This window comes from Amphibalanus amphitrite, unplaced genomic scaffold (genome assembly GCF_019059575.1).
Source record: "Amphibalanus amphitrite isolate SeventyFive unplaced genomic scaffold, NRLGWU_Aamphi_draft 000356F_arrow, whole genome shotgun sequence".
In the NCBI taxonomy this organism is placed as follows: domain Eukaryota; kingdom Metazoa; phylum Arthropoda; class Thecostraca; order Balanomorpha; family Balanidae; genus Amphibalanus; species Amphibalanus amphitrite.
The window spans coordinates 211,983-221,964 of record NW_024881850.1 but is presented as its reverse complement, the minus strand read 5'-3'; the positions used below and the strand labels follow the sequence as shown (position 1 = coordinate 221,964).

Genomic DNA, 9,982 nt, shown 5'->3' with positions numbered 1-9,982 from the left:
TATGTTTCTTCTCGCACTGCTGTGGCATAAACATTACGTTTTCTTTTTTCTGTCATCACTCATCGCATTGAAATTACAAAAGCATCAAAATTTCAACAACACACTCACACACAGAAATATTGAGCGATGTCAAGTTCAATATACTCGTAAATAGTTCAAAGAGCTTCAAAGTTCTGCTTCACGTAGTAAAATATCTTTAGTTTAAGTATTTACGTGATAAACAAGCAAGGTATCCGTCGCACAACGCCATAATAAGTAAAGGCATCAAGAATAAGTTTGTTTTTATACGACGTTTATTGGTTAACTAACAAACATCAGCAGTTTTATTACACCACACAAGCATCTTTACGCAAAACAGGATAATGTAACAGCATAACAGATGTTTAAATACCTAACTAATATGTTTTCATGCAAAGCAAGTGTATCCATAAGCGAATGAGTGTTGTGTCACACTGGTAATTGCGGTACACATCCAGAGCACCGTTCGTTTACGTCAACCCGTGTAAATTTAGCGAAATTTTGAGCTAAATGCTGACGGCGGCGGCGCCATTTTCGCAATCTGTCAGTTGTGCGCCGGGGACCGCGGGGGCCGGCGGGGGAGTGTTGTGGCTGCAGTGCGCAGAGTGAGTTTGCCCATTCTTGTGACATCAGTGAGATAAAACAGTGCTGTGGTGTTTATCTAGTTGGATAATAGGCTGAGTAATGAGTGAATAAGTGAATAATAAGTGAAATACTGCATTGTGGTCATCGTCTGATAACTGCAATCAAGACCGAGTCGGAAATCTGAAGCGGAGCGACATTGGAGGAGCTGCTGGAAATTATCCAGCTTTGTCGGAGTGCTAAGGTGGGCTTGTAATTTTTCAACTGAGCTGCTGTCGTGTTATGAAAATAATGGATGCACTTTCATGCTTTTCTAGGGTTAATTAGGTATAGGTATGCTAATATTTTGCCAGATAGGCAACAGAGAGCCGATGGCTAATTAAATGAACGATAATTTTGGCACAGTGAAGTAGTGCATACAGATGACATATTTTTTATTTATCAATTACGGGCAGTTGACGGGAGACGGGCGGTGGCAGCGGCCTGTAGCGGCGCCCATGCGTTGTGAAATATTAACTTATATACATCATAAGGTATATACGCTAATCTAACTTTTATTTCCGTCAGATGTCATGTCGATTCTTAATAATAAACGACAAACAAACAAACGTGTTTGCAGCATGGGGTAGGCATTGAGCATCACAATGTTTCGTTGCATTTAGCTAAGGCTCGCGGCTGGCGACAACGTCCAGCCGTGTGTCGCTTGCGTTACAAATTTTGCGGGCCCAACATTAGCTTTACCAGAAAAAATCGTTATAATAACCGTCATATTTGTGTAAATTTACCGCCATGAATTTGTGTACGATTACCACGCGAGTGTTCCTTTTGGTACTTTTTACCAAAAACACATATTTGTGCGTGAATGTAACGCGAGATCCGCGGTAAAGGTACACTGAAAGCGGTTCTCCTACACAATAGTGAAGCACTCCGAAGCTAGCAAAACACACATATAAGTGTTCTTTTACGCAGAAAACGGAGTAATTTTACACCAAAAAAATGTTCCTTTTGGTACTTTCAATTACACCGTTTTTCCGCTCAATATTTCTGTGTGTGCTGCTTACGACTTAGAAGTGTCGCCTCAACGCAGCGAGGGGAGGGGAGGGAGGGGTAGCAACGGCCGGCCGCCGTCGGTTCCGTCCGCACATCTGGTTGAGGGGCGTCTCCTGTCGCCATCTGTCATCGTGAATGGGGCCGTGCCGACGCGTCAGACGGGACGAACGGGGGAAGTCGGTCCAGAGTCACTGCGCCGCGCGGTTGTGTGAGCAAGCCGTGGGCTAGGTACCGCTCCAGGTCAGACAATGGTTGGCACTGAAGAGTGCGGCGACACTACAGAGCTGTGAACGAAGACGGTGAACGGCGAGATGTGGTGACCGCTTGACTGACCTGTGCCCAAAGTCGTGATCTACCGCTGGGGTCAGTGCGTGAGAAGCTGGACTCGGCACCAACGGAGGACGCAGCTCGACGAGGAAGATATGCTGTGTTGGTAATGAACTAAAGCACTTAATTGTAACGAATCTTTCTTTTATAAATTTAGTCCGAATGGTTGAATGGGTGGATTTGAGGAATCAGCCCGCACTAAGCATAGCTTTTTGTGCTGACCCTGACCCCACCACCCGATCGCGCAATTCCAGTTGTATGGCAGAATCCATGATAGATATAAAATGACGATGATACTAACTCAAATTTATTGTAAAAGACAAAGCTTCCGATACACACAATATCTTGATCACTGTCTAGGGTATACAGAATATGACGTAAAAATGACTGAGGTCATCAACCTCCGTCTGAGGTTATCCTTAAATTGCCCGGACAATATAATGTCATCAGCCTAATGCTTTATCGTTTCTGTTCTAGAGGGACGTCTGCCGGTTACGACCGGAAGGTTTCCGACGGGACTTGGCAGAACCCACAACAGCAGTATGAACCCGGCGTGGAGTTAATGCGTAATTGCTCGCATGAGTAACCGAAGAGCGACTTCCAGGCGAAGCTGGTAAGCAGTTTATGGGGGTGGGGGTTAGCTTAGAGCTGTTGAACAACCTGTCCTTCACCCAAGTCTAAAGGCTGAGACACACTCTTTCTACAGCCAGAAAATCTCATGCGAGAGCCCATTAATTAAATACATGAAATCACGATCGCTTACAGGGATGTGCGAACGATTGACGCGATTGTAATAAATACATGTATTTGAATAGGCTTTCGCATTCCATTTTTTTTTTTTTTTGTCTTCGGAAAGAGCCTGTTTCAGCAGCTCTACTAGACATCTCTGTTTGTGAAAGGGACTTCATTGTTATCTTGATAAACTAGCAACCGATTTTAATTGTCAAACGGCGTTCATTTATCTGTCAAGTGCTTTCGTGAGGAACTTCGTAAGGCGTAATATAGACGTAAAACATTTATTACCTAATGACTTTCCTGGAATGAGAAATGTTTAGAAGTACAAATTTCATTATTGAATTTTTATTTCCTGTTTTAATTAACTATTCAAAGTATATCACATTGATTTTTTAAGCACTTTTCGTGAGAAAAAAGTTATAAATAAGTGTAATTTCATAAAATGGCATGCAACATGTTTCAGCGTAAGCTGAAGTTTCCATAAAAGGACATTTCATGTAGTAGCTAGCTGTAAACCTGATTGATATACCTACAAGTGCACATATTTTTGTTTTTGTCCACAGCCGCAGAATTCCTGGAGATGCGCTGGGACATGGATCATAGCAAGGTGGCTCTCAGCGGCAGCTGACCGCTGAGATGTGTCTGAAACAGCCAAAAGGAAGACTCGAGTTGTGGATCCAGGGCACTACTGAACGGAAGGCCGGACCAGCTGTAGGGAGACTACAGAAAAGCCGTCGTTCTCAATCTGCTGAACATAGGTACTCCTACTGCAGAGGATCAACTGGGGTTCGACGTGTTAGAACTGGGGTTAGACCGGTTACCAGTGCTCGTGTTCGTCACCTGTTGTTTGATACTGCTGCGCTGCTGCTGTAATGTTTGCCACCTGCTAAGCGTTCACAATGTATTTTAAGTGAATAATAACTTTTTTTAGTGTTTGTCTTGATTTGTAACGAGTATATCAATTATCAAGCATGTTAACCTTTCATCAAATGAAGGACTCCACATAAACATAGTATAGGCTGTGGTGGTACAGACACATACCATGCTTGGCCGACTGTTGTGTATTGATCTAGTCGTTGAAGCGTCCTGAAAGTCTGGAAATAAACAGGCATGCCCAAATGGATTGGTTCTAATTATTTTCCTGTGTGGTTTTATCGTTTCCCTATTGCGGGGAAACAAGTGGACAATTTTGTTTGTATATAAACAAGTATGTTTATACAAATATTTGTATGTTTACAGACAAAATAAATAGTCATTGTCAATTTTAATGGGACCCGATTTGTTTCCCAGTGCGGTTTTTACTGGCTTCTCCGTACGGGGAAAAAAGCAGACAAGGCAGTAGGGCCATTGCCAAGTCGGGGAACGGCCGGGGCTCGCGCGGGGAAAATGTCTGGGAACGTTAGGGGAAAATCACGGTTTCCCCGATCGGGGAAGGTCTCCAGTAAGTATAAACCCGTATAGCTGGGTGGGGGAATGTGCGGGGCTCGCACAGGATCTTCTTGGGGAAAATGTTCGATATCCCCGTACGGGGAACCGACTTTAACAACGGGTTTTAACCATAGTCGGCGCGGGGGTAGCTTGGGGGACGTTTGGGGAACGCTTGGGTAGTTATACCGTTTCCCCGTACGAATCCCGCACAAAGTTCCCCGTACAAAGTGTCTCAAATCCCAAGCGAACGCTCCGTTTTCCCCAAGAGAACGGTTGGGGTTTCCCCGAGCCTGCCCCAAGCTCGCCATAGGCCTTCCCCGTACGGGGAAGCTCCGATTTGCTGGCTGGGAAGGATCTTCATGACTCCGGGGGCCCCCGGGGAACCTGGGGGGCCCTATACACTGTGGGGGGCCCCTTCGAAAGCAGGTGGCCCCCTCCTGGGCGAAATCCTGGGTACGTGCCTGGTGCACATCTGGTGCAGATCAGGTGCAGATTTGGTCAAATCAGGTTCAGTGTGTCTCTTAGTAGCTATCAGCTAAGGTTACACTAATTGCTTATATGCCTGCTTTGTCGTATTATCAGAGAGCATCATCGATTAAAACACTGAAATAAGTTCATAAAATGAAGATATTTGCTGTAAAAGAGATTGGGTGCAGATTTGGTCAAATTAGGTGCACTCGCCGGATAGACCGTCGTGAAAACGGTTAATATATTGGCAACCGCTGTCGGCATCGGCCATCTTCCATGAAGAGCAATTGTGAAGCTTTGACCAGGCAGTGACCTGATATACAAATTCTCGAAAAAAGAAACTCCACATCTTTCCGTCTGACGTTACATTTAAGTGTATTTATCAATTCAGTCAAACTCATTCCAGCCACGTTATAGGACTAACTGCACATTAGGTTAATTACGTATGATGGTAATACAAATAGGAGAATGATACGGGGTAATTTGTTATTGCATTTTTCCCTTTCTGTGACATATATCGCATTATATCTATCTGTGATTCATCAATTAATTTGTGAGCAGTGAGATCAGTGTTGTCAGCCAGGGAAAATACTGAAGACCACGGTATAAAAATGCATTGACCGTTATCGCCGTCGCCCATTCGGCTGTGATCCGTGATAGACAAGGCAACAGCAAACAACTATTGAGCAGTGTTATAAATATGTATTCATTAAGTCGTCTGAAGGATTTCCGTTCAGGACCGGCGACATCAGACATGGGAACAGTAAACACAGACGGCACTACCTGCATAATCCTATTGTACACGCAACGGGTCGGGTGATGACTCAGGCACTTTCAGGAAGAAGTGCACAATGACATTGAAAAACACAGGTAAATGAAGATCTAATCGGTCGCACTCGCACAATTAAATTAGTATTTTTCTAACGGGCATGAATTTAGCTAGCGTGACAATTTAACCGTAAGCAGCAACCACAGGCGGGGGTCCAGCGCCGTGGCCTCCAGCACCGTGGCCGCCGCCACCGCCCTGGATGGGGATAATGATGGGGGCACCGCCGCCGCCACCGCCGTGGCCACCGCCCGGAGGACCGTGGCCGCCGCCGCCGTGGCCGCCGCCGCCACCGCCCTGGATCGGAATGATGATCGGAGCACCGCCGCCGCCGCCGCCGTGGCCACCGCCGGGCGGTCCGTGCCCACCGCCGCCGCCACCGTGGCCGCCGCCGCCAACGATGGGAAGAATGATGGGCGGTCCCCCGCCGCCACCGTGGCCGCCGCCGCCGTGGCCGCCACCGTGGGGAGGTCCGCCGCCGCCGCCGCCGCCCACGATGGGAACGATGATCGGGGGCGGTCCGCCGCCGCCGTGGCCGCCGCCGCCGCCACCGTGGCCGCCGCCGCCATGGCCGCCGCCGCCGCCGCCGCCCACGGGCAGCACAACGATGGGCGGACCCGGGGGCGGAGGGGGAGGAGGTCCGTGCCCGCCGCCGCCGCCGCCACCGCCCGCGATCAGAATGATCGGGGGAGGCGGGTGTGGGTGCGGCTCAGGGGGCGGCGGCTCGTGGTGAGGGGCGCCCTTGTGCACGTGCACCTCCACCTTGGGTTCTGGGGGCGGCTCTGGGGGCGGCTCCGGCGGCTTGACCACGATTGGCTGCACTACGGGTGATGAAACCACGCTGTGCCCAAAACTGGAAAGGAAAGAGAGAGAACACACGCGTTGGCAAGAATGCAGGTTTCATCACTGAGACATTTCCTAACGATTTTGAAATTGCAGGGTAGATAGTCTAGCCGCACACACGGAAGCACGGTCTGGAGCATGGCCCGCACTTATCCTATGAATCAAAAGAATAAGAATAAAATCAGCAATAATCAGAAGCCTGAACAGTGCCCAGTCGTTCGTTAGCCACGAGGTGTTTTATATAAAAAAACGGGATATGTATTTATGCCCAAATCCAATCAACGTTACTTTCAATTGTTAAATTTGTCAAATTTCGTATACTCTTCAAGTTCCTTTATGTAGGCTCATCCAACAATTTACGTAATTTATTTTTTTTTTCTTCAAATATTCTAGAAGGGTTCAACTTTATCTTAGCTACCATGATGATTATTTCAGTAGCTTTTATCTGTAAGAAACTTTTTGGCAGGACTCGAAACATACGGACGGTCCAAGCGCTAGCAGAACTGGGGAATCAGGGGTATCTATCTTTATCCCGTCCGGACGGGGGACGCGTCCCCAGCAGTGTCTGAACTTCCTGATCATTTTTCTCATCAATTCCCACCTCCTTAGCATATTGAGAAAACTTTATTTTTTGTTTTTGTTTTTTGCATTCTACAGCAGCAAATCAAGAAGCGGAAATCGGTTTTTTATTGAATTTTGAAATAACTATTGGCGTGTACCTACGGTATGTCCGCTCCAGAGTCCAATGCCGCCTTTCTAGATCCGCCAAAGAGATAACAAAAGATCCCCAAAGTTCAAAAGAACAGAAGAATCATCTCTGTCCTGTTTCTATCGTAGACCCTGTCGTGTGAATATTTTTTTCTTGTGGTAGAACCGGATCAAACCATCCGATTAGAACCGCACCCAGCAGGGACTTGAGATTTCAGCAATTTGCGACGGTAACTTTTGCTATAGACATGCTAAGGCAAAGGTTAGATAAATGTTCATTGGACGCGTCTTGACGAGAGAAATGCGATGTGAACTCAATGCTTCAAACAAGTTTTGCGTCGTTTCAGAAAATAGCATTTCCCCTAATGTGTCAATTTCGATCAGTTTTGCCGTCTTTAGCTAACTGATGATATGAGGTCAAATCCCAGGACATTAGTCGAAATAACTTAAAAAGATCTATCGAATACGCTTTTCCACAGTGCCATAGCTCGTCTCATTTCAAGGTTATGAGTCGCATTGTCAGAAAAAAAAAATGTTGAGATAGGCAAAGGTTAATCTTTGATGACCTCTGGTGACCTGGCCTTTAACCCTAGAACGCCTAGGGGGGTTGTATCAACCCCCCCCCCGAGGTTTTTCTTAGCTACACGCCGAACCGTTTCAGAGAGCCTGCTCAAATTTTCAGTACCCTTTGGGGCATCCTTTGCGCAACTTTTGGTAAAAAATTTTTGTCAAGGTCATGTCAGGTCACGGAGTTATGACGTCATAAAGGGAACAACCTCCGGCCAGATTTACGCTAAATTGGAGATTGCTTCACATTGGTACAAATGCCGACTGACCTGACGCACTGATGGATTGTTTTATAGAATCACAACTGGCTGATTTGACATTGGCACAATGTCCGTTGACATTTTGAAGGTCACTAAAGGTCAAGGTAAGGTCATTGACCTCGGTTGACCTGTAATGACTTCTTGCACTTGTATGCCATTTCGGGGTATTTTGATGCCCTGAATTCGAATTTGCTATCCATTTCAGGCATCGTCGGTTGTTTCTTGTAGTTCATTTTGGGTCAGGGTCAGGTCAGTGACGTCACACGCCTGACGTGACCCAATGGACAAATGACCTTGCAGACTTCCGATGCTCCCAACGCATCATTTTTAAAGTTATGACATCGAAATACACACCAAACGATAGAGAATTGATCAAGGATCACGTTAGTGAAGGTTTCAAGTCGATATCTCTTACCGTTTTGCCGCAATCGGCGCGGAAATCTGAAAAAGTTAGATTTTTCCGAAAATTTGACCTTTGACCGGTCATAAGTAGGTCAAATGTTGACCGACCTAGGACCAAAAAATATACCACCAATCGCGAGATCTCGTTGAGAGCAATCCGTTGGTTTTTTCCGCTAAGCTCTACGACCTTCCGTTTCGAAACGCCAGGGGGGGTCGTAACAGCCCCCCCCCCCTGGTCGTTCGTGTTATGAGAAATGGCCTGGTCGTGCGAGGGTTAATTTGCCCTAAAAATGATTCAGATGGTTTCTTCATTATTTTGACGCTCTTTCGAAAGCTGACTACCGCGTTTAGCAAGTGGCCCCAGAAAACACCTCCCCTCAGCATGGCGTGGCAATTCATGCGGTTAACAGCTTTAAGTAGATTCATGAATCACCTTCATATTGCAATAATAATCGTATAAGATATAGCAGTTTTTGACCCAACCAACTTACCCGAGGCTGCCATATCCGAGGCTGCCAAATCCGAGGCCGCTATATCCGAATCCGGCAAAGGGATCAATGTAGAACGCCCGGGCGCCGCTGATTGCCGCCAGGGCGATGGTGAGCAGAACCTGGAACACAGATCAAATTAACATAATATACTGGCAAATACATATAAACATGAATGAAAAATACATTTGAAAATACATCACACAAAATCATGCCAAAATACAATAAAAATATATTCACAAATGCATGACAATACATGACATGACAAGCCCCCGCAAAAACACATAATCAATGATTGAGTAAAACATATGGTATTCCAAGTTGATAATAGGTATTCCACGGCATTTGACCGCTCAATTTTCGATGTACATATGTAGTTCTCTGGACTGCACTTACCAGCTGCTCCATCGTTGGAAACTGGGGGCTCACTGCTCCGTTCCAGGACCGCTACTCCGTCCTTATAAAGGGTGACTGATGGGAAGGAAATGTGAACCATTAAAAAAGTCCACATACAAATAAATGGCCGGCGTATGTCGCGCTAATTTCCTGAAGCGCCGCCGGCTCGCTCAGGATCTGAGGAAGACGTGCCGCTAATATGCTTGTCAGCATTAGTTGAGTGCCTGACGGTTGCGTGAGAACCCTTCAGGACAGTTAGACTGCTGAATAGCGTAAAGGAGGGGTCAAAACCAACGGTCTGCCGTCACGTTGGTAGCGGGACCTCAGGTAGTAACACTTTGTGAGTAGCAGAGCTGCATAGCGGCCCGCTCATGCGACAGATTTCTTTTCCGAGATACACGAGCTTAGTGAATGCGCACTACAAACGGATGTATGGCCGTATGCCACATTCATTTGAAACGTGCTTACACGTCTGTGCATCGACTCGCTTGCTTTGATTCCATTGGAAGTACTTTTTCTGAGTAGCGCAATTAAGTCCGAATACACTACAAGCTTCATCAAACTTCTCTGTTGTGTGCGCACTAGAGTTCTGCGCGGCTGCGATTTTCCAAGCCTAGCCGCCCCACAGCCGTGGCAAACTGTGGGCAGCCAGCCGTCAGCCGGCCGGAGATACTTAAAAAAAAAGCAACGCAATGGTATATAATTAGTTGTTTTTAGTTATAGCATATAGACAGAAACACATTGCAATGGTCTATAGATTCTCAAGCTCATCAAGCATGCCTACACAAGCTTGCAAGGGGACAAGAAAGATAGGTATAGTACCTATGAACAGAAAACAACGAACCAGAATAGAAGCACATGTAGACATCTAATGCTAAGCCATG

The 9,982-nt window shown here is 46.5% G+C and overlaps 1 long non-coding RNA gene across 1 annotated transcript; it reads left to right on the top strand.

Annotated features, from left to right (window-relative positions):
* The first annotated feature begins 1,699 nt into the window (after positions 1–1,699).
* On the top strand, positions 1,700–4,074 carry LOC122389366. Its single transcript, XR_006257966.1, has 3 exons — positions 1,700–2,083; positions 2,455–2,590; positions 3,276–4,074. It is a non-coding gene; the product is annotated as an uncharacterized LOC122389366 (long non-coding RNA).
* The last annotated feature ends 5,908 nt before the right edge of the window (positions 4,075–9,982 follow it).